This window comes from Ziziphus jujuba, chromosome 3 (assembly GCF_031755915.1).
Source record: "Ziziphus jujuba cultivar Dongzao chromosome 3, ASM3175591v1".
Classification (NCBI taxonomy): domain Eukaryota; kingdom Viridiplantae; phylum Streptophyta; class Magnoliopsida; order Rosales; family Rhamnaceae; genus Ziziphus; species Ziziphus jujuba.
The window spans coordinates 5,947,943-5,974,527 of record NC_083381.1 but is presented as its reverse complement, the minus strand read 5'-3'; the positions used below and the strand labels follow the sequence as shown (position 1 = coordinate 5,974,527).

Sequence of the window (26,585 nt, the reverse complement as noted above, 5' to 3'; positions counted from 1 at the left end):
AATAAAGAATAAAAAATCAATAAAATCAAACAAAACTTTAAACTATAAATGCTAAGTAAAAAGAGTTTCTTTTTATCTTTGATTTTCACTTTGTTGCTGTTGAAGAAGGAAATTCATGCACTTTGATGAATAGGGAAAAGAATTAGGACAGTAAAATCCTTATCTGAGGAGGCTGGTTTCTGATCTCTAATCGCACACACGAAAGGCATATGATGAAGACAGTAAAATGATCTGATCTACCCTCGCTTGATGATCACATGCGTAGCACTTGGTCATTCAGTTAAGCACTTTTGATAGAAGAACCAACAGTGTAAGGGAAAAGGAAATTTAGGGTGCATAATGCCAAGAAAAAAAGTTTAAGATGCAATATATCAACCACGATAAAATTCAGGATGCATAGCTATCAATATCCAAAAAGAAAAAAAAAATGTGAGAAAAAAGACCAAAAGGTTAGCAGCTATGCATCCTGAACTTTATTAGGGTTGATACATTGCATCCTAAACTATTTTTCCTAGCATTATGCACCCCAAACTTGTATTTCCCTTGCACTATTGGTTTTCATGTCAAAAATGCTTAACGGAATGACCACGTCCTGCGCACGTGATCATCAAGCGAGGATAGATCAGGTCATTTTACTGTCCTCATCATGTGCTTCTCATGTGTGTGATTAGGGATCAGAGATCAGTGTCCTCAGATAGGGATTTTTGGGTAGAAAAATCATCTTAGGGATTCATCGAATGATTTTATTGAGTTGCATTTGATTAGAGTTAAGAGTTTGGTGAAAGAAATTTGAGCAACGTGAACAGAATTTTGAGAGTAGTTTTACGCAAACAAAAATTGAAGGAGCTAAGCTTATCTTAGAAGCAAAGTTAGCAGATGGAGAATGTGCAGAATGAAATCTCCAAATATTGTAAGTGGCTCTAAAATTTTAAATTTTATGCTTCTTTGTTTAGGTTGTAAGTTTTTTGGCTTCTTTGTTTGGGATGTAGGTTTTATGCTCTGAAATTTTCATTTTTATGGTTTGAAAAGTGAAAATGACAGAGGATTGTGTTAGTTCTGGGTCTCATATCCTATCTTTAGTACAAACCTTGTTCCCCACCACAGACACATGTTATGTATTAAATTGACTTGTTGTTAGGTTTGTGGGTGAGGCGTGGTCCCAAATATGAATTTTTCTAGTTGGGATGTGGTCCCAGATTTGGGTTATTATAGGAAGTTTGTATTTGTATATGTGTAAATTGAATTAAAAAAATGATGTTAACTGCATTGTGGTTGATGTATGTGTAATACGCCTGAATTAATTATTAATACTTTAACTTTAAGCAATATGCCAAATAATGTGACTAGTAGTAATGTAGTTGTTTATAACTATGTTTTCTTATCTAGCATCTATGTCACTGCATGTCTTTTTATTTATTTGTTTATGCTGTAAAATATAACTGCAGCTACTAGGTCAGGGTACTTTACCCTAAAAGCTCACCATGGTGGTGACTTATTTGACAGAATGGATGAGATAATGTACTTAGGAGGGAGTGTTGATTTTTTTTACTACTGTCATGCTGACACTATGTGTTACTTTAGCTTTGATAAGTTTGCAAAGCTAATTGGGATCAAAGGTCAATTTTATGACTTCTATTAGATTCGTAAGAATAACCTAAATGATGGTTTGGTTAGGACACTAGGAGATCAAGATATGGTAGACGTGCAATATTATGCCTAATAGTAGAGTTATGGAAGTATATTTCATTTAGCAAGTGGCTTTGGGGTTTTTGACCAATGAACCTCACAATTCGGAGGAGGAACTAGGCACCCAACAACTTGAACCCCAAATTGATCCACACCAATCCCAAGACTTAGGTTTAGATACCCCTCTCCAACCAGAAAATGGTATTCCTGATTTTAACCTGCATGTTAGTGGAGGTATCCACATCAATCCCAAAACTCAGGTTTAGATACCCCTCTCCAACTAGAAAATGGTATTCCTGATTTTAACCTACATGTTAGCGGAGGTGAAGAGAGTAATCAGGGCAATGTTGGTGGCAAAGATTGGCCTGATTTTGACATGCATGTGAGTGGAGGTGAGAGAGTGATCAGGGCAATGTTGGTGGCAATGAGGCCCAACCACAAAATGATCGTGTTAGTGGAGGTGAAGAGAGTGATCATGTTAGTGAAAGTGATGATTCTGATTTTCAACAATCCAATTATGAGTTATCAGATGATGAGGTTATGTTTAAGGATAATGTAGACCGTAATGTTAAATTTACAGGTATTCAATCTATTAGAAATCCCACTACTTCCACTGATGAAGTCCACGTTGAGTCTGATTATGAGTATGATGATGATGTATTGATGAGCGGTCCATCTAGTGATGAAGAAGACATTAATAGGCATTTTCCTAAGTTTAATTCTTGGACAGATATAAGAGATCCTAAGTTTGAGGTTTGCATATTGTTTAGTTGTGCAGATGACTTTAGAAAAGTAGTTAAGGAGTATGCAATCATTGAACAGAAGCCAATAAAGTTTAAGAAGAATTGCAGTAATAAAGTTAGAGCTGTGTGGTCGAACCCCAGATGTGAGTGGTTTATGTATGCTTCAATGTTGAAAGATAAAATTACCTTTCAAATTAAAACATTGAATAATGTACATATAGACAGATGTGCTAAATTGTTTAGGAATTCAAATGTCACATCTACTTGGCTAGCTAAGAGATTTATAAATAACTTCAGAGTTGACTCAACTGGAAGTTAAGCCCTTTCGTAACAACTATGAAGGAACAGTGTTATATGGAGGTGAGTGAATGACAGTATTACAGGGCAAGAAGAAAGGCTTTTGCTACTATACAAGGGACTGTCAAAGAGCAATACCACAGACTATGGGACTAATATGAGGAGTTGAGGAAAACTAACCCAAATAGTACTGTAGTGATAAAAAGTGAGTTCGAAGATAATGTAAGCAAGTTTCAGAGGATTTATATATGCCTGGAAGCCTGCAAACAAAGGTATAAAGAAGGATGTAGGCCAGTAGTTGGCCTTGATGGTTGCTATATAAAAGGTCACCATCAAGGTCAATTACTGGCAGCTGTTGGCATTGATGGTGACAATGCAATGTTTCCAATTGCATACGCATTGGGAGAATTAGAGAATAAGGACACCTGGAGTTGGTTTCTTAAATTTTTTTATTGAAGATCTTGAGATAAAGAACTCTTATGGGATGACATTCATTTCTGATAAGCAGAAGGGCTTGGTTAATACGTTGGAGGAGTTACTACCTGAATCTGAATATAGACACTGTGTTAGACACTTGTACAATAATTTTTCCCTCACATTCAAAGGTTTAGCTTTGAAGCAAAGGTTGTGGTTTGCTGCCAAGGCAGGAACAGTGGCACATTTTCAAACTGAGATGGAAAAGCTAAAGGAATTGTCACTTGATGCATTTAAGTGGCTGAATGAAAAACCACCTAGATATTGGTCTAGGTCACATTTTGGCACTTGGCCAAAATGTGATATCCTTTTGAACAACCTGTGTGAGGCATTCAATGGATCAATAGTGGGGGCAAAGGATAAGCATATTCTAACTTTGTTGGAGCAGATTAGGTGTAAGATCATGAGAAGAATGGCATTCAAACGTGAGGCAGTTGCCAAGTGGAATGGAGAGGTTGGACCAAGGATTTTCAAGAAGCTAGAGTCTTTGAAGGCTGATAGTAGGTAATGTCAAGCAGTATGGGTTGGTGAGATGAAATTTCAAGTTACAGTTGCCTCTGACAGTCAATATGTTGTTGATATAAGGGTATACACATGCTCCTGTATGTACTAGGATTTAACAAACATATCTTGTTCCCATGCAATTTCAGCCATTTTTAGTAGAAATATGGAACCTGAATTGTTTGTACATCATTGTACAAAAAAATAATATCTCAAAACTTATAGTCTCATTATCAATCCAATGAGTGGTCCAGATTTATGGCCTAATACTGGAATACCCTATTTGCACCCACCAACGTTTAGAAAACAACCAGGTAGGCCAAGAAAGGTAAGAAGAAGAGATCCAGACGAGCAACAACCTGGTATCATGAAGAAGTTGGGGGTAAAAGGGGTCGTCATGACATGTAGTAAATGTGGGCAGTAAGGGCATAATATGAGGTTGTGTAAGGTATCCAGAAGCACATCAAAGTTCCAGGTAATTATGTTCAGTTCCTTTAATTTTAATATAAGAAATTGCATTATCTTGTCAATTTATATGTTTATATTCATTTTAGGCATCAAGTAGCTCAGCAGCCCCATCTAAGGCAATGAGGAATATAAGGAGCAGAAGGAGCATAACTTAATGAGTTCTACTTTGTGCATGCAGGTTAAGAGACCACATAGGTTACATTATTCAAATTCGGGGCAATTTTTCAAGTCTAGATGTTACATTAACTCAATTAGTAAGCCACTTATATACATTTGAAGGTCATAGATTTGAGATACTTGGAGGGTTATTACAATTGATCAAATGAATATATATATATATATATATATATATATATATATATATGTAGTCTTTCTACTATCAGGATGGACCTGAAACAAAATGGTGCAATGTAAAAGCGTGAAAAAATTAGTGATCATTGGATTCAAAATCATAAGCACAGACAGCTTAGATTTAAAATTCTCTAACGTGAAAAAATTAGTAATCATTGGATTCAAAATCATAAGCACAGACGGTTTAGATTTAAAATTGTCAGGACCCGTCCAAAATTCCTCACCGGAACCCTAGACAAGCCCTGATCTCAGGAAAACCCTACCGAACCCTCCAATGGAAAATCCGGCAGAACCTCCCCTAAGGGTTGGACTTATCACAAATTTTCTGCACTGAAAACACACTTCTATATTCATCCCCTTATTCCTCCCACAATACTACAAATTGATTTCACAATTTTACAGCACTTCACAGGAATAACAGTAATCCAGTGCATAAATAATAAGTGTCCAGAACAGTATACAGAGCTTCATGAAGTACTATTAAGCATATAATACAACAAAGATGAAAGAAATATTACAATTGAAATAAATGAGTACAAAGGTACTTCGCGAACTACGATAGCGGTGGAGATTTGGTTCGCTCCGAAAGAACGTCTACCACCCCTTGCACCTAAGGGAACGGAATTTAAAAATGTGAGATGCTAATCATCTCAGTGAGTGACCCTACTGAACACTTTTAATATTAATAATATAACAAATAAGGGAATTTAATTTAATTCCGACAATTAAATAGATAAATAAATAATAAACAATTGAAAGTAATAATTTCTCTCAAAACCCTCACTATTCTCTCCGTTGGAAATGTTCTCTTTTTAAAACATTTTCACAAAACCCGATATTCGTATTTCCCGAAAACCAAAGGATCAAATAATTTGATAAACCATAAATAAATAAGTACCCCAAATATAATTAAAATGTAATAAAATATGATAAATAATTTTGAACACTTTGGGGTTTGAAATTTCCATCCAAAAATTTATACTTGACGCACCACAGCATATACCAGTGATGCCTTCCGATATCCAGCGTCCCGACAGTACCGCTGCTGAAACCGTCATCCCTGCCAAGGAGGGGGCGGCTGTGGCCAATATCAAACTTGCCTGCCCTCGGTCCAATGGAAACTCACGGGAGACATAATAACTTGCGCGCTAACCACATATACACCGGAACACCAATACTGTATGAGTGCGTCTAAAATAATTATTAAATTAATTATTACCGTACCGATTTTCCAAAATCACCGTGGGAAATATACCAGTTTTCAAATTTACCATCCCACATATTTTACTTTAACATACCCGATACGAAACCATCGATAACAATATAAAAATAATTTTTCTCGTAACACGAGGTCCAACAAATAATATTCCACGGGTATAATTATAAAATTTAAACCACCAATTTAAACAAATAATTTCCTTAAAAATATTTAAACCAATTATGCCCAAAAATAATATTAAAACCATATACGATTTATTACTGAAAATACCTTGCTCATGCGTAATAAATAAAATTAAATCACAATAAAATAATAAACTTTCACAATTATAATTAAATTGCACCACATGAGCATAATTCCAAATATCAATTAAACACCAATTAAATATAATTAATTACCCCAAAATATTTTTAAAGGTGGGTTACTCACTTTAAGCAAGTATATCAGCTAAGATCCTCTGCAGGATCAACTCCACTACCCCTAGGTGCACCTAAAACGTCCACAATACACCAACCAAATATATTAATATTTTAATCGGATAACTCCCAAATGGGCACCCGGGGAGTGAACACAAATGACAACTAAAATTAGCGAGTAATATACCGAATCGAAGCTTGAGTGATGAGGATCACGGATCCGGTCTTACTTCTCGGAGATCGGACCCGAGGTGGCCGGAATCTCGTCGGAAAACTTTCAGGATTCAACTCTTTGATTCTCCCAAACTGTCGCGAATTGAAGGAAAAGGATGCTGGATTTGGATTCAGGAGGTCGGAATTAGTGGAAAGGGACCGGCGATGCAACTGGGTACTCGCCGGAACAGTGATTTCCGGCGAGCCGCCGCGGTCACCGACAACCGTAGCCGGCGGCGGCGCGTCCAGTGGCCGATGGCTGAGATTTTTGGAGGTTTTGTAGATCGAGGGGAGAGGGTTCCAACGGGACCGGCGGTGAGGCAAACGGAGGCCGGACGGCGAAGAGATCGGGGTTTGAAGGTTTTCGGCGCCTCGCCGGAAAATACTCCGATCCCGGCGCTTCGGAGGTCCGGTGGCCGTGAAATTTGGTGGGCTCGCCGGAAATAAGGAGGTGGTGAAGGGTGACTGACACGTGTGGCCTGAAAATGGCCGGAAATGGGTCAAACGGCGGTGGACGATGGTGGAGGGGAAAAATCGCCGTCGAGCTTCGCCCGCTCAATCTGGGCGCGTCCGGTGACCGGTGGTCGTGAAATTTTGAGGGTTGGCCGGGAATGGAGAGGCACTCCCGTCTGGCCGGCGCGTGTAGCAAGAATCGGCCTGAAAATGTGACAACTCCGGCGGCCGGTCGTTTCTCTCTCTCCCTCTCTCTCTCCTCTCTCTCTTTCTCTCTCGTCCCCGTCGTTTTTGCCAAATAAAAGCCATCGTGGGTGACACTGTTCATCCACTTGGACCAGTTAGGTGTCGACACATGGCGTTACTGTGCACTTAAGCCAGATATAATAAAATATTACGGTATCCGGCGAACTTCACACGTTCATAACTTTTTAACCAGATATCCAATTTAAGTGTGCCGCTAGTCTATGAACTCATTTTGACTAGTAATTTACAACCATACAAAAGTCAACTCCCGGTACCTTTTGGATAGTTTGCACCTCGACTTGTTTTGCCCATAACTTTCAAACCGTAGCTCCGTTTTCAAAGTGCTACTAGTCTACGAACTCAGGGCATCATGCACTTCGCCACGGTACCATGGTCAACTAGAAATTTCAACTGAAACAAAAAGTTAACTTTTAACCCACTCGGTCAACGGTCAACCTCGGTCAACATGTACGAATTCCGATGTGATTTGGATTGGAGTGTTACAAAAATTCTCTCACGCGAAAAAAATTATCAAAATTCCCTTCCTGCTCGATACTAAGACTCTCACTCGCACCCACCATTCTGGCTCCCACTTGTAGTCAATGTAAAGAACAATGGAGCAATAACCATCAAACATAGCATAAACATCACCACATTTCTCACCATCATCTTTACAATATTTTCTTTTTTACAAATAAAATTTTGAAGAAATGGAAAAAAAAAATTCAAAAAAACCTAAAACTATCAGACTAAAAAAGGAAGTGTTTGCAGAGAGAGACAGATGGAGGAAAAAAAAAAAAAAGTAAAGCACTTTTGGCAGCAAGAATAAATATATATATATATATATTATTTCTTTCTCTTTTTATTTTTATTTTTTATTTTATTTCTTGCCATGAGTGGTGTTTGAAAAAAAAAAAAAAAGTGAAGCACTTTTGGTGGCAGCAAGAACAAAAAAAAAAAAATAATAATGATAAAAAATTAAAAAAATAAAAAAAGGAAAAGCGGATGCTTTTACCGATATTTTTTAAAAAGCATTGGTAAAAATCTATACATTGCGTCAGCTTTTCTTCCTTTGGCAGTGTCACCTTTTCATTTTTTTTTTTTAATTTTTTTTCCCTCTCTTCAAATTCCAATTTCCAAAATCTCTTTTTTTCTCTTAGAAATCTCAAAATCTCTCTCTCAAAATTTTCTAAAATTCTGTTTTTTCTCTTTGTGTGATGGATTCTTGGGAGGAAATGCAGCCATGGCGAAGGAAACGCAGCGATTTGCAACCAATTTCGAACTCGAAGACGGACAGCCATGGTGGAGGAAATGCAGTGATCTGCAACCAGTTTTGAACTCAAAGAAGAATGGCCATGACGGAGGAAATGCAGCAAATATGAGCAGAAGGTGGGCAATGGACTCATCAAGACCAAAGCAATGGCTTCCAACGGCGTTAAAAAGGTCAAAGATGGTGCTTCTGTTGGTTTCTAATGGATAAAGCAGAAATACCATAATACCACCCACAAGAACTGATATCATTTTGTTCTTCCATCTTCTTCTTCTTTTTAAGAGATTTGGGAATGTTTTTTACTAATTTTTTTCTCACGTGAGGTATATTTTAATTTGAACATTTTGTTTGATGAGTTTTGAATCCATGGTTATTAATTTTTTTATGCTTTTGGACAGTACCATTTTATTGTTTCAGGTTCGTCCTGATTATAGAAAGACTATATATATATATATATAGAAATCAATATTTTTGCTATGCCTTTTTCAAATCTTTTTTCTAATTTTTCTCTATGTAGAAAATTATTATTTTCAGTACTTCTGTAATATGGAATAAATTTATTGTACATCCATTATATAAAGAAAATATACACATTACTTGACGCGAAATAAATTCAAAAAAAAAAAAAAAACAAAACAAAACTTTTATGTTATTAGGGTTTAAAAAACTAATGTAATTGAAAAGTAGAAGAAAAAATAACAAAAAAATGTGTAATTAAGAAAAATAATAGCTTAAAATTAAAAAAAAAGGTTATATAATAAATATTATAAATTGTTTTTTTGCTATTAATTAATTGTATGCAACGGTGACACTTGTGTAAAAAAAAATTTTAGTAATAATATTTAAAATGTTAATTAAATAAGTATTATATTGTTTACTATTATATATAAATAACATAACTACATTAAATAACTATATGATTATATATAGGAGAGAGAAATAAAATTATATATGGATGTGAGAAAAAAAAAAAAAAAAAAAAAAGAGGGGGGGGGGGGGAATTAAGACCAAAAAAAAAGAAAAAGAAAAAAACGACGGCGTAGAGATAGAAGGAAAGGAGGGGGCACTTTTCATCTACGTCAGAATAAAACAGTATAATTAGATAAAATAAATACTGAAGTTTTAAAAAATTAAAAATATCTAGAGGTGCCATTTGGCCAAACATGTGTCAGCCCCTGCTTGCACTTTTAATTTGACAAGCAATCAATAGAACACAATTGCCAACAAATTGGTCAAAATTGGATTCCTTTCCGGCTTTATTCAGTATATAATATTTATAAGGATGGTCGTAATAAATAACAACTATATAATATATTTTTGATACAAAACCAAAAACAATAATATATGTGCCATTGTCTTTTGGATTGTTAAGATGCATTTGAAATGCTGAACTGAATTTTATTGAATTATTTTACACTTTTATTGGACGAAATTTAAACTAATGAAGTTTATAATACAAAAAAAGGGAAAAAAAAATAGTGAAGTTCAACATCCAATAAATTTAAAATTATGAAGTTTATAATGGAAAAAAAATGTAGGAAAAATAGTGAAGTTCAACATCCAGTACCAGGTTTTGACTTCAATTTCGTTTTATCAACAATCCTCTCTCTCTCTAATGAGTTTTAATTATAAAAAGTGTTCTCTAATCTATTCCCAAAAACAAAAAAAGTAAGAAAAGGAATTGTCAAAATAAAAATCAACTAGTAATTTGTGTTTTCTTTTCTTTACACTTTCTTTGTCCCAAAAAAAAAAAAAGAAAAGAAAGAAAAAGGAAATTATCCACACAGTTAGCTTTGTCAAAAGAGAAAAAAAAAAAAAAAAAAAACGAAAGAAATTATCCTCACAGTTAGTTTAGCTTGTTATTTATTATGTTATTAATTTTTTTTTTGAATCAGTATTTACATATATATATATATATATATTTAAGTTTTTGGAACTAGTTTAGCTTTTCTTGGTCCACCAACTAGTTTAATTAATCTGTTTTGAAACAGTATAAGCTTCGAAAAAAATAATCATAATGTATTGTCGCAGAGAATGGTAAAAGGGGAAACGACAATGGCATGGTGAATTAATTGGTCCAAAAATACAATTATATAATACAATTAATAGCCGACTCATATACTATTTGTATCATTAGTTTAATCTCAATACACATATAGGAAACAAATTAATATTCGGTCAATTCAATACGAGCTGGTGCTCATGACAAAGTCAATTGAGTGTTTTACATCATGAATTATGCCGTGTTAATATCTAATCACTATATAATAATTTATCATTGTAGAATTCATCAAAATTGTACTTAATAATTCTTATTCACAGACTATATAAAGGAAATTAAAGTGAGGAAGAGAAAGAGAAAAGAGAGATCTCCATGGAGGAAATTCATGAAACTGCAAAAGCTTATTACAACAATCTAACAGAAAGCCAAAAGGATAGTGCTAAACAAATGTTCCAATCAATGGATTCGAATGAAGATGGGAGTCTAAGCCTGAGTGAGTACCTTGAGATATTGTCAAAGAAGGGCTATAAATTGTGTAGCAACCCGAATTTCTTCAAGAAGCTTGACAGAGACGGAGATGGAAATCTGGATTTCGAAGAGTTTCTAAGCTTATACTATCTTATTAAAAGTGAGAGGCTGCTCTTCTGCGACGGCCATGGATGTGGAGCTTTTCTCAAAGGATTCTACTTCACTTGTGTTCACTGTTTCCAATGCGAAAAGAATTTCGATCTCTGCCCTTCCTGCTTCAGCGGCAAGAATTTTCTCCATAACCATGCTATTTTTCTGGATAATTTTGCCTTGCTGCATTTTATGGCCAAAGGATACAGCGTAAGAGCATTTTGACATGATTAATATCTGATTAATTTCATTTATTTAATTAATTATTTATTTAAGTGCTTGTTTGATAACTTGACTACCAGGTTCTTAATTTTGCCATTGTAATTTTTTAAAATAGTAGTTATTTTTCTGATAGATAAATGTTATATAGAAATTTAATATAACAAAAAAATAATAGTAAGGAATGCGCATAAAAGTATTACAAAATGTTAAACTTAATAAAAATAATAATAAGCTTTAATTTAACATATAAAAACTAAATTACAGGGATGTATTTAATTTAGAATTTAATAAATTTAGATTTTAAAAGTCTTATAGGTTTATTATGGAATTTAATAAACTAATTTATAAGAATCCAACGAAATCTCTAATATTCATGCTGGATTTAATATTGATATATATAATTTTACAATTTCAATTTTAAAATCTTTTTAAATCTATTAAAATCTATAATTTTTTAAATTCTTTCAAAATTAGTGACTTTTTGAATTATTTTTTTGTTTATTGATATTTAAATGAAATAAAAAAATAATAAAAATATGCATATAATAAAAAAATAGAATTATGGATTTGTGCACAATGCATTTTTCTGATTGTATCTTTCAATCTCGCCGAATTTTTTGTCCGACAAAAAGTCCATTTATATACAATAATTGAATTGGAGTAAGTATAGTATAGTGGTAAAAGTGCAATTCGGATTTAAAATAATTTTATAAAATTCTAATTGAATTTTAATGAATTTTTATAAAATCTATTAATATCTTAACTAAATATTATTAGACTTGTATAGATTCTTTTAAAATTTAAATCGAATACTTTTAAACTTTCAAAAAATTTTAAAATTCTTTAAATTCTATATTGATATGCATCCTACATATATCCTAGACAAAATAAAAAATAATCATATATTAATATAATAGTAAAAAAAATATTAATATAAAACCCGTTAGGATGATAGATTTAAATTTAAGGTCCGAGCCTGGCTAAAATCCAAAACTTATATACATAGATGTAATATGGCATAACCTATGAGGGATGTGATAGTTAATAAATCAATGAGAATCAATATTAATGCAATAACTTAAATAAAATTGTGAATGTTAATATTAAGTCAAGGTTGCATGATTGATTGTTGATACATGACTTTTTTATCGGCTCTCTGGCTGCATGTTGTTTTCAGAACAAAAGGGAGGGAGCAAATGAAGCCGTTGTGATGGGATTAGGTATTGCAAAATTCATTGTTGAGATTACCGCTAATAGTGCATGTAGCATAATGTAGTACTTTTATATATATTTTGTGAAAAAATATGTAGATATGCAAATATATCTGGCTATATTCAATTTCGATTGTACTACATGGTATGGGAAAAATACTTTTATATACTGCTTTTCTACTTTAATATTATGCTCATTTGACTCATTTCTATCTACTTCACCACCAAAAAAAAAAAAAAAGAAAAAAAGAACCAATAAAGCTGAACTTAAATAACAATTATAACAAAATGGCAATTTTAACCTTTTCTATTTTCGGACAAAATAAAGCTAAACTCAAATAATTGACTTCTAACAACACACAGATGTGCACATATAATTAGTATACACAAACAGGGTCAATATTTATTATTTTTTATATTTAATTTTAAACAACAATTATAATTCTTATACATGCGTATTGTTAAAATAAATGGATAATAGTCATAAAAAAATCTTAACGAATTATGATTGGTATTAGAAAATGGATTTTTTAAACATATGAAAAATAAAATTGTAATTTTGAGCAAAATAAGTTGACTAAATTTTAAATGGTTGTTTTATTCATACTTTAAAATATATATAATTTATCCTTATCATAAAATAAAATTATATATCCTATATTACTTGTACCCCTAATTTCATTTGAAATCGGTTAAATATCTTGAATAATACTAGTTCAGATTGAAATATGTTGGCTATGTTCCAGTCATGTTCGACCTCTTGTACCTAATTCCTGCATGACTCTTTGCATACACGTTAATCTTCGAAGGCACCTAAATAAATATAAATAATTGATTATTTATTTAATTTCGGATTACTTTGTATTCTCCAGCATACAAAACTCAAACAGCTTCAGAACATCTAAACTATATATATATATATATATAAGTATATATATTAATAACTTACCTATAAATCATTTTTTGTTAAATTTATATAGACCAAATCCAATTATCTTCTACCAAATATATAACCTCGATAAATTCAAAACATCTTGATTATATATGCTGAACGATTTCATTTACTATTAAATTTCTACATAATTCACATGAGTTCAAAATATCCAAATTATATATATTAATGATTTTACTGATTTTACTTATTATTGAATTTTTATTTGGTTTATATATATAGATTCCATTAGCCATTAACCACTTTAGATTAGATAGCTTTAGTAACTTTAAAATATCAAGATTATATTTATTGAACAACTTCACTCTATATAAATCTGGTAATATATATATAATAAATTTTTTTTTTCAATTTGAAAAAAACTAGCATTCTTATATAAAAATCTGGTAATATACATATAATATATATATATATATTTTAAAAATTTGAAAACTAGTACGAAGAACAAATAAAATGAAAAGTATAAAAAGAAAAAACATAAAAAATAAATAAATCATAAAAAATATTTGTCAGTCATTTTTGTCTATCCTTTTAATGATCAGAAATGTATTTTAGTTGTAGATAAAAATGATATTAGATAGATTATAGTTGTCTAAGTGGTGGTTGTAGTAGTCTGTTTTTTACTTCAAAATTTTGGTAATTGGCTACCTCATATATTTGACTATGTGGGGATAGAATTTATAAGTTATAAATAATGATATTAATTGACAATATTTTTTTATTGTTAAATTTTGAAAAATGAGTAAGAAAAAGTAAATTTTTTTATGTTGACTAATTAAATTGTTATAAAGTATATAGATCACGCTGTAATTTGTTTCAAATAACAATAAAAATGATTGTCATACATGATAACCTAAATAGACTCCTAAATCACAATTGTATACCTGCACAATTTCCCCAAAAGGGAGATGGAGCTTGACAAAATTGCCACATATAATGGGCCCTGGGTCTACAAAAGAACTGCACAATTTCCAAGGGAGGGGGATGCAGCTTCAGTATATAATATCTGCAAGGATATTAATGATAAATAAGATCTAAATAACATATTTTTGATAAATAACTAAAAACAATAATATATGTGCCATTGTTGCAATAATGAACTGAATTTTACTGAATTATTTTAAATTTTCTGAACTAAATTTAAAATAATGAAGTTTATAATGAGAAAAAAAAAGAAAAAAAAAAATAACGAAGTTCAACATCCAATACCAGGTTTTGACTTCAATTGTGTTTTATCAATAATCCTTTCTCTCTAATGAGTTTCAAGCATAAAATGTGTTCTGTAATTTATTCCAAAAATTAAAAAAGTGAGAAAATGAACAAATGGTCAAACAGTGACAAAAGGAAAATTAACAAGTAATTTGAGTTTTCTTTTCATTACCTTCCTTTAAAAGAAAAAAAGAAAGAGAAAAAGAAAAGAAAGAAAGAAAGAAATGATCCGTACCGTTTGTTTAACATGTTATTTATTTCTTTTTCGAATGAGTATATATATATGCATATATATATGCAGAAATTTTATGGTGAGAATGGTCCGTATGAAAATCGCAGTATTAGTGACGGTTTTTCATAGTATTAACGACGGTTTATTAGAAAATCGTCACCAATACTATAAAAAACCGTCATTAATACTGTGATACACATGAAGACCGTCCGCACCATAGACGGACTGTATATATATATATATATATATATGTGTAAGTTTTAGAACTAGTTTGACTTCCTTGGTCCTCTAACTAGTTTAATTAAATTTATTTGAAACAGTATATATAAGCTTTGGAGAAATTTTTTTATAATAATAGACTTTGAAGAAAATTACAACAATGTACTTTCGTAAAGACTGACAATGGGAAAAGATATATATATATATATATATTTCGTCGTTGAACTAGACAATATATAGATAAATAATTGGTTCATAAAATACCATCACTTATTCCATAAATAATTTAATTGTCATGACTCATCTTCTATTGGTATTATATAATCTCAATGCATATAGGGAGGAATTAATACTCGATCAATTCAATGCCGGCTGGGGCTTATGACAAAGTCAATTATATATGATTTATTTTAATTAATTATTCCGCGTTAATTTCCAATCACAATCCCGTATATAATTATATATATATATATATATTATATAATTAATTAAAGTTGTGCTTAAATTTTTTAATTATAACTCATGATTCGGTCTTCTTTCCTTCTTATTGTTAAATTTGTATTTTATTTGAAAATTTATGTCTAACAAAAACAAAAGTAGAAAATTATTTTGATGAGAAATTATTCAATAGGATTGGCCTATCATCTGAACTATAGACCTATCCAATAAAAATTATTAATTTTTTATTAAGATTTAACATATTATGTACATCCATATAACCAATCTAATATTTGTAATTTTTATTAACAAATCAATTTGCTTTATTCTAGCGTGTTTAACATATTGAATTTCCTGTTAAGGAATACCTTTGTTTAATTTAAATATTTTTGAAAGACAATTACATTAAAAACAACAAATATCAAAAAATGTTAAAAAAAATAAAAATAAATAACAGAAAAACATATATTAGAAAATTTATTTTGCATAACAAAAACTAGTATAGATATGTATTTTGTATAACACCTGCTTATGCAAAATGGAATTAACTTGGGCACAATGCATATACGTATTACATATAGGTATTATGTATCATACAAAAAGTTCAAGTATTATACCCCCCCCCCCCCCCCCCAAAAAAAAAAAAAAAAAGAATGTGTACTCACTATATCAAAAAATTGCCCTGGGATTTGATGGCATACTTAAAAAAAGGCATCTGCAGACGCCTTACACACAATAATTCTGGATAACGCAGAAAAAATATAAAAATATATATGTATATATATATATATCATGTACTTTACACATGCAAAATATAATTTGATATTTTTTTTGCTTTTATTGTTTTTTCGTTTCTTTTGGGTTAAATAATTATATGGTTGATTTTAGATGCATGACTTTTTTTATTGCTCTCTGGTTACATGTTTTCAGAACAAAACGGAGGGAGCAATTCAAGCCGTTGATATTGGCTTAGATATTGTAGAATCTATTGACGACATCAGCGGTAATAATTAGCATATTGTAGTACTTCTACATAAATTTTTATGAACTAGGTATGGCCACTTGCGATGCACATGTTTAGTTTAAAATTTGAGTGTTTGATAATTTTTAATTAATTTGAAAAAGTTTTAATTAAAAAGTTTTTAAATTAATATTTTTAAATCTCTTTAGCATAATCCAATTTTAAAATAGAGTGTTATAAATTATTAATAAACATAAAGAAATTAATTATTTTATTCCAAGCTAGATTAAGCCTAATATGTAAATCTCATAATATAATTCAGAAGCAAAAACACTTTTAACTCCTAGATTAGCAGAAGATCTAGAAAAATAACAACTGTTACCATTCCTAATTGGATCCTAACTTTATCCTTTCAAAAGTTTCTTGATAGACCCATCAATATTGAGTTGTCTTTAGCTATATACTAAGAATAAATAATTTTAAAACTAATTAATATATAAACAATTTATTTTTATTCTAGTCTATTATGATGAGATTAAACCATTGATGAATTTATATATTAACTAAAAGAAACACAAAAAATTAAAAAATGATCATGGAAAATATAAGTAAAATCTTAAAAACTCATAATTATTATTATACTTTTATTAAACAAAAAGTTGTCACAAAATATTTGTATCGCATATGATCTTAGCATCATTGATATCTTCCTAAGATAAATTGCAAGATTTAATTTCAACAATAAAAAACGAGAAGAGAATGAAATACCTGTCTTTTGTCTTGGAATTATGATAATCTTCTATAAAGGAAAATGAAAATGAGAATGAAATTGCAAAGACCAAAAGGAAAATAAAAAGGGGAGAAAAAAAAAACAGAGAAAATCAAAATGATTGAAGAAGAAAGTGAAACGAAAAAGAGAATTTTATGATTGGGATTTTATATAGTTGGGCCAAAATGAGTAAACGGGCTTTGAAACTTCGAAAGCTGGTTTTACTTTGGGTTTGATTTGGACTTGTTTGGAGAATGGCATGAAAAATTACAAAGGAAGAGGCAGGAGCAAAAGTAGAAGTAGATCCATAGATGGAAGGAGGCCAACATATAGGTGTTATTATTATGGCTGAAAAGGTCATTTGAAAAAGTACTGTAAGAAGATGTTATGAGAGCAAAGACAAAAAAGTAATTAGTTGAAGAAGGATGGTGAAACTTTGGTCACTGTCAAAGGAGAAGGAGCATATTGTTACATACATGAAGAAATGCCTTCACATTTCAAGTCTATAAGTCGAATGGATAGTTGATACTGCAGCATCCTACTATGTTACTTCACAAGTAGAGTTTTTCAAAACATGCAAAGTATGAGACTTTGGCACAATGAAGATGGGAAATAATAGTTTCATAAGTTGTTGGAACTAGAAATGTTCAAATAAAAACCAACGTTGGACACATAATTACTTTGAAGGATGTCCGATATAGCTTTTGATAAGAAAGGCTTTGGCAACCACTTTTACAATGATACATGGAAAATGTCAAAATGTACTATGGTTGTCGCTTGAGGACATATTTGTGTTACACTTTACAAGACTCATGTGAAGATTTGTGTAGATAGCCCCAACATTACAGAATGCGAGGTATCTTAAAATCTATGGCACAAGAGACTGTTTATATGGTAAGCAACACAGAGTCCCATTTAAGTCTTCTTCAACGAGAAAGATAGACTTGCTTAGTCTAGTGCACTCTAATGTTTGTGGTTCTTTGGAGGAGAATCTTTAGGTGGTAATAAATACTTCATGACCTTTATAGATGATGCTTTTCAGAAGGTGTGAGTTTATTTCTTGAAGATGAAGGATCAAGTTTTAGATTACTTCAAAGATTTTCATACCATGGTAAAGCGTGAGACCAAAAAAAAAGCATAAGTGTCTTCACTTAGATAATAGAGGTGAGTATACTTCTCAAGAATTTGATGGTTATTGTAGAGAACAGGATATTTGGTATGAGAAGATGGTCCCTTGCACCCCACAAAATAATGATGTAGCCGAGATAATGAATTGGACAATTATGGAGAAGGTCAAAAGCATGATCAATATGGCTAAGCTGCCAAAGCCATTCTGAGGAGAAGCTGTTTGTGCCATCCGCTATTTAATTAACATACCGCCATCAGTACCACTGAATTTTGAAATTCCAGAAAAAGTGTGGTCTAGTAAGAATCCATCTTACTCTCATTTAAGAGTATTTAGATGTTTAGCCTTTGCATACGTATCCGAGGAGCTCAGACAGAAGCTCGACGCAAGGATTACTCCATGCATCTTTATTGGATATGGAGATGAAGAATTCAGATATAGATTATGGGATCCAAAGGTAAAGAAGGTTATTAGAAGCAGGGATGTAGTATTTCATAAAAACCAGACTATAGAAGACATTGAGAAGCCCATGAAGTCTTCTAGTACTAATGTCTATGATTTTGTTCCTGATCTAGCACCAACACAACCCACCATAGATGACAACGAGATGTATAGGGAATTACCAAAAGCAAAATAGGAGAGAGAAGAAGTCGTTGAGCAAGAAAAGACTCAAACACCAGAAGCTGCAGGACTATCACAGTAGTCAAATGATGGTTATACATCTACGAAGATCTAAACAATGCCGTATTCTATCAAGAAGATATCCAGAATTTTAATATATTCTGCTTACTGAAGAGAGTGAGCTATAGAATATTCAGGAAGCTAATTCTAATCAAGACAAAGAAAAATAGCTATATGCAATGAAAGATGAGATGAAGTCTTTGCAAAAGAACCATACCTATAAGTTGGTTAAGTTTCCAAAAGGAAAGAAGGCACTGAAGTATATATGGGTGTTCAAGCTCAATAAAGATGGCAGCAAACGGTTGGTAAAGCATAAAGCTCGATTGGTCATCAAAAGCTTCCTATAAAAGAAAGGAATAGATTTTGATGAGATTTTTTCACCAGTGGTAAAGATGACTTCAATACGAGTTATTCTTGGTTTAGTAGCCTATTTACACCTAGAGCTTAAGTAGATGGATGTGAAAACATCATTCCTTCATGGTGATCTACATGAAGAGATTTATGTGAAGCATCCAGAAGATTTTGAGGTTTTAGGGAAAGAGAATCTAATTTGCAAGCTGAAGAAGACCTTATATGGCCTTAAGCACCTAGGCAGTGGTATAAGAAATTCTACTCTTTTATGATGAGTCAAGAATACAAGAAGACTGTTGCAGACCAATGTGTTTCTAATAAGAGATTTTCATGTGGAAACTTCATTGTACTTTTGCTATATATTGATGACATATTGATCGTTGGACAAGATGTAATGAAAATTAATCAGCTGAAGAAGAAACTTTCCAAGTCATTTGATATGAAGGACTTGGGATTAGCTCACTAGATTTTGGCAATGCAAATATCGCGAGATAGGAAGAATCACAAGTTATAACTATCTTAGGAGAAGTATGTCAAAAAAGTAATAAAGAAATTGGCATGAATAAAGTTAAACCAATCAGCATTCTACTAGCAAACCATTTCAAGTTAAGCAAGTAGAGATAGCAGAGATGGCTTCAGAGCCTTATTCTTCAGTGGTGGGAAGTCTGATATACGCAATAGTTTGTACCAGATCGAACATTGCTCATACAATTAGTATCATGAGCAAATTTCTTTCAAATCCTGAAAAAGAACACTGTGAAGCAGTCAAGTGGATTCTCAGATAAGTTAAGGGCACATCAAAAGTATGCTTGTGTTACAGAGGAGGTGATTCAGTTCTACAAAACTATACAGATGCAGATATGGTCGGAGACGTTAATAATAAAAAATCCATTTCAGGTTATCTTTACACTTCTGCTGGAGGAACTGTGTCATGGCAATTAAGATTACAAAAGTGTATAGCTTTATCTACAACAGAAGCAAAGTACGTCGTTGCAGCAGAAGCCAATAAAAAAATATTGTAGTTAAAGCCTTTACTCCATGAACTGGTTATCAAGCAGAAGGACTATAAAATACATTATGACAGTCAGAGTGCTATGGATTTAAGTAAGAACTCAACGTATCATTTCCGGACAAAGCACATAGATATCCACTATCATTGGATATGCCATGTGATAGAATATAAATTGCTCAAATTTGTGAATATTCACATAAAGGAGAATCCAGCAGATATGTTTACAAATATTATCATACCAGAGAAGTTGAAGCTATGTAAAGATATAGCTGGTATAGATGGTAAGTGACCATTAAGTTTTTGATGTGTTGTTGGAGGGGGAGAATTGTGGGGGTCCAGCCTTCTCCTAAAGCCTGACCCATTAGGGTTCAACCCTAGAGCATTATAAATAAATGCTTAATTTTTTCAGTCTTGTATACAACACACTGATTAGAGACAATACAGGTTTTTTTTTAGACTCTAAGAGAGAGTTTTAGAGAAGTTTTTTTATGTACTAATTTCAAAGATAGTAATACAATATTTTCTTCTCAAATTTTCGTTCTTTTATCTTTTTATTTTTATTTTTTTGTGTTGCTTATATGTGTTTTTCATGATCAAAGAATCACAAAATTAACAACTAATAAATTAGAAAAAAATAAAAGAAATAAAAAAGTAGTTATTTGTGTAAAAAAAGAAGTGAGAAGTAAAATAAGAAAATGAAAGAAAAAAATAAAATAGCTATTTGAATTTTTCCATATTTTATGCCTAGCCAACCAAAATTGGAAAAAAAGAAGGTATTTCTTGTTGATAGAAAAAAAAAAAAAAAAAAAAAAAAAAAAAAAAAAAAAAAAAAAAAAAACAGCTTTTTATTTTTATTTTCACGATTGAAAAGAATCAGTTTGGGTGCAAAACAGATGTGCCCAAGTTGCTGCTGGAGGGAGTTTCTTATTCAATTTAAACCCATGCCCCGTTGGATTTAAATAGCACAGTGTAGAAGTATGAGAGAGTTTCTTATACAATTTAAACTCATGCTCTGTTGGATTTAAATAGCATAGTATAGAGGTATTATAAGTGGATCCTGCATCAATTTTACTGTGGTTCAAAAGGAAAATTACACCATTTAATGCTGTACAGTAACATATGCTACGTGCCAAACGTACCATAATAGACCTTAAAAAGACAAATGGCATATGACTTTTTTTCAATTTAAACACATAAATATGAAAATGATACGACATTATACTTTTTATTGAAAGATCAAATTATCCTTAATAATTACATATAGTTGGCATGAGACTTAGAATGACAAATTTATCCCACATGAATGATGAAAGTTAAAAGTTAAAGGTTAATATATTAAATTAATATTCTTCATCTTCTTTCGCGATCCTTTTCCTTCAGCATTTTCTCAAGAAAATTCCAACTCTGGCAAAGGAATTGAATCCAATGGTGCCACCTTCCAATGATGATGATGGGTTCAAAACAGTACTACCAACTGGCTGATGATCCGATGATTTCGATTCTGATCCATCTATCATCTACCATAACTTGAACCACCAACATCCCAGCTACAATAATCAACCAAACTAGACAAAGCTTAGCCTTTCAAACAAACGCTTACTGTGAAAGACAAAAAGAAAATTAATGTGCTCTTTCACTTTCACTAGTAATGGGATTTGCTGTTTTCGGATTCTTCACTTGCGCAACTGAGCAAATACTAATGAGTCGGAGCAAAAAATATATAACAAATATATAAACAAAGAGGAAGGGGATGAGCATAGTGGATGGCTTATATTTTAGAAGACGGATGTGTGGTTTGAAGCTGAGAGGAAGGCGTAGATCATCGGATTCTGAATCCAATGGTGTCGGCTATGTGGCAAAGCATGACCGGAAGAGTTAACAAAAAGTTTGACCACCGGTGAACTTAGAGGTTGCCGGATATGAGTTTTAAAAAATAGCTTCTTCAAATATGACAAAGAGGTCTTAAATTAAGTTTTCTGAGTTATGTCAAGTGTTTGTATAAAAGTACGGCTTTAACGTGTAAAGTTTTATATCCTAAATCTATTAAAAAATTAATAAATATTTAATTATAAATAAAAAAATTATATTAAATATTTTGGTTTCTATATAAATTAAAAAGAAAAAAAATTTTCTAAAACAAATTTAAAAATTAGATTTTTTTTAAACAATTTAAAAAAAATTTTTTTTTTTATTAATAAACACTTATTAATTCTTGCCAAATATTTTTTTTATTTAAAAAAAAAAACTTTTCATCTGTCAAATAAGAAAAAAAAAAAGCACTACATTAATTTGATGTATTGACTTGGATAACTAACCCTAAAATTGTTTTTTTTTTCCCTCCGCTATTTGGGATAAATTTTAAAATTTCAAAATTGATTATTAGAGAATCTAAAAATTATTAAATTTTTATATAATTAGAATTTTTGAATTTTTTGAGAAATAGTTAAAAAAAAATTAATTTTTGAAATTTTGATTTTATTTTTTCTCTACAAAATTAAAATACTAATTTTATCTTTTATTAAAATGTTAATACCATTTTTTTTATTCTATTTCTATTATATTTTGTTCAGTAATGTTATGATCAGAATTTTTATTCTTTTTTTAAATTTACTTTGTATATATATATATATATATTTGGGTTAACATTTACTATAAGTGATGAAAAAAATTGTGTAAATATTTAGTAATTTATGTTATATATATTAACAAAAATATAATATTATAAATAAAGAGATCATAATAAATAATTTATTTTTGATTATTATATATAAGATCAGTCAAACACTATTATTTACTGAACACTTAAATTTTAATTTCTAATCATATAATAATTATAAAATAATATTTTACCAAATATTTAACAACTATTTTTACAGAACAACTAAAATTGATTTATTTTTTTATTTTTTTATTTTTTTATTTTTTTATTTTTTTATTTTTAAGTTACAACAATATTAAACTAAAGGGGAATTTGGCCCAATACCCCCATAGGACCGAGCTTCATGAATTTTGCCCCCTCAATTCATTTCTTTTTTGATCTACCCCTCCAATCTTTTAAAATCCCAAAATACCCTTATGTGTTTTTTTTTTTTATATGTTTTTTTCTTTCCTTTCTTCGACTTTTCCCCTCCATCTCTTTATCCATAACCAGACCTTAGGAGCCCTCTGTTTCCTTTCATGAATCGGCCGGATTGTAAGCGTGGAGACTGCGCGTTTTGAAGGAGATGGTGAAGAGGCGACTCAGAGAGAAAACTGCAGGATTTTAGAGAGCCCTAGGAGCAGAAGCAGAAGCAACAAGTAGGCAACAGCTCTAATTTTGATTTTCTGTTAGTGGTGTTGGGAATTTTTTTTTTTTGGGAGAAATTGTGAAAGAGAAATTGTGAAAGTTGTGTTCTGGTTTTTTTTTTTTTTTTTAAATAACGGTGGTGGTAGGCATTTCTTGCTGAGAGATATGTATGATGATATGATGCTGGATGGAGTACAGCCAAGTAGGGATACATTCCATTCTGTCATCAGTTAGTGGAAAGGTGCTTTCATGTTTGTTATCATGGACTTTCATTCTTTCTGGAATTTTCCGTTTGGTTGATTTTGTTTTGTTGCAGGTGGATAAGCAAAATGCTCATTTCTTTGGTGTTACGATCAACAAGCAACAAGCCGAGTGTGGTATTGTAGAAAGAGTTACTTCAAATGCACAAAGCAAATTTAAGGTATGTATATTTCATATTTTTGCATTTAAATTGTTTATATACCATGTTTGATGACTATGAACTCTCTCTCTCTCTCTCTCTGCATCTGCATTTTCTTTTGTGTTGCTGGTGTGACATTAAATTTATAATCTAATTGCTTTATTTTCCAGTTACTTTATTTCGAGCAAGATGTGAATGGCGGTTATGGTTTGGCCCTACAGGTACCATATCTTCTTTCCTATTGTGTCTCCAATCCATTTTCCATTTTATAGTGCATATGGTTTTTGCATTCTGAAAGCTGTCATGGTTGTTTAAAAAATTTGAAGCATAGATGGAGTCAACAGTGCCAATGATCATATACAATTGGTAGAAATGTTTTGTAATAATCTTGTCATGTTAAACTTTCTGCTGTTATATCCTTCAATTTCTAAGTACTATGCGTCTCTAATTTATTTTCAAAGCATAAAATTGTGGCTGTGAAATTGTGATTTTGAATATCACACATGGGTAGAACTTAAAATTAGTAACCTACCTGTGAATGTGACAATGATGCTCAACTTCTCTTTTCAAGTGAATGTCATTGCATTGTTTCAAGTGGTCAAGTGGTATTGGTGTGGCATTTCAATGTATTTCTGTTCAGTCCTCTGACCTCATTCCCAAGGGCTTTCTTACTTGCAATTTGACTACAATCCTTTAAACAATTGACTTATATAATTGTACTATGATTTTATGTAGCATGCTTCTTTTTATTTTACTTTGGTTCAGCAAATGTTTATCTTTAGTCAATAATTTTGTCATATGGAAATGCTTTTTTTCCCCCCACCCCTCATCAAGCCATCTAAATTTCAATATATATCATTGACACACAAAAATCATGACAGTCAATTGCCTATTTAATTAAAATTCATTTAGCAGAATCTCTTCCTATGCACATGCATTTGACATTAGTGTGGTCTCTTTACAGATGGATAATTGATCCTCCTCTGGAGGTCAATGTACCATCAAAACGCACACCATGGCCTGATGCCCCTCCTGAACTCCCTACCAATGAAAATGTAGTGTTGGGCATCCAAGAGCATGCTGTAAAGCATCCTACAAAGAGACGAAGCAAGAGAAAGCATGACACAAGAACAGTGGACACACAGGTTGCTTCAAAGCATTCTGAACAAATTTGAAAATCTTAGCACAAAGATGGCTAGAGATGCATGCTGCTGTGTGAATTTTAGGCATCATTCTTCAGCATCATAAAAAAATTTGAATTGCAAAGGCTTATTAGCACAGAGGCAGATGGCCTAACCTGGTATATGTGAAAAGAATCCTTCACGCTGGGCCAGTTGATAACAGGCATTGGAGTTTGAATTTTCACTTAATTTTTCACAAATTTTTTCTTTCTTTTATATATTTTTGTTTGGGATATCAGGATTCTGGTTCAGCATGAGGTATGCCAGCAAAGTCTTGCCATGTCTGCTACCTTGTAGGACTTTGTATCCAATATGTTTCGAATCTTATACATAATCTTGGAACATAGGAATTATAGAGTTGTGTTCAGCTGGATTTTTGTAGAAAAAAAGATACCAAAATGTAATAAACAAAAAAGAAAAAAAAAAAAAAAGGAAACTTCCATATTTGTGAAAGGATCCAATTTCTTCCATATTCAGATTTTGTTTTTAGTTTTTGTACATGATTCTCTTGTCAATAACTGTTCACCATCGGTAATTCCCGAGGAAATCTTCGGTAAACTACAAATACCCTCTGGAAAAATTACCGACAGTTTCGTCGGTAATTCCCGATGGTGTACAGTACGGCATATTTTGCCAATTTTTTGGACCCCACAAGGCCCCTAATGTGTGTTGAATGAAAAAACATGCAAAACATGGATTCTATAATTGTACTAAGGAGAGAAAATCATAAAATTTCATAAAAGTGTATCAAAGTTTGCAAAAAAATAAGTATACTGTTCACCCTCGGTAATTCCCGACGAAATCGTCGGGAAACTACGAATGCCCTCTGGAAAAATTACCGACAGTTTCGTCGGTAATTCCCGAGGGTGTACAGTGCGGCATATTTTGCCAATTTTTTGGACCCCACAAGGCCCCTAAGGTGTGTTGAATGAAAAAACATGCAAAACATGGATTCTATAATTGTACTAAGGAGATAAAATCCCAAAATTTGATAAAAGTGTATCAAAGTTTGCAAAAAATAAGCTAACTGTTCACCCTCGGTAAATTACTGACGAAACTGTCGGGCAACTACAAATGCCCTCTGGGAAAATTACCGACAGTTTCGTCGGTAATTTCCCGAGGGTGTACAGTACGTATTATTTTGCCAATTTTTTTTACCCCACAAGGCCCCTAAGGTGTGTTGAATGAAAAAGCATGCAAAACATGGATTCTATAATTGTACTAAGGAGAGAAAATAAAAAAATTTCATAAAAGTGTATCAAAGTTTGCAAAAAATAAGCTAACTGTTCACCCTCGGTAAATTACTGACGAAACTGTCGGGAAACTACAAATGCCCCCTGGAAAAATTACCGACAGTTTCGTCGGTAATTTCCCGAGG

General features: G+C 31.8%; 1 long non-coding RNA gene across 1 annotated transcript; it reads left to right on the top strand.

The window, feature by feature from the left end:
- The first annotated feature begins 23,985 nt into the window (after nucleotides 1–23,985).
- On the top strand, nucleotides 23,986–25,115 carry LOC132803353 (uncharacterized). Its single transcript, XR_009638522.1, has 3 exons — nucleotides 23,986–24,047; nucleotides 24,197–24,247; nucleotides 24,991–25,115. It is a non-coding gene; the product is annotated as an uncharacterized LOC132803353 (long non-coding RNA).
- Nucleotides 25,116–26,585: the final 1,470 nt, after the last annotated feature.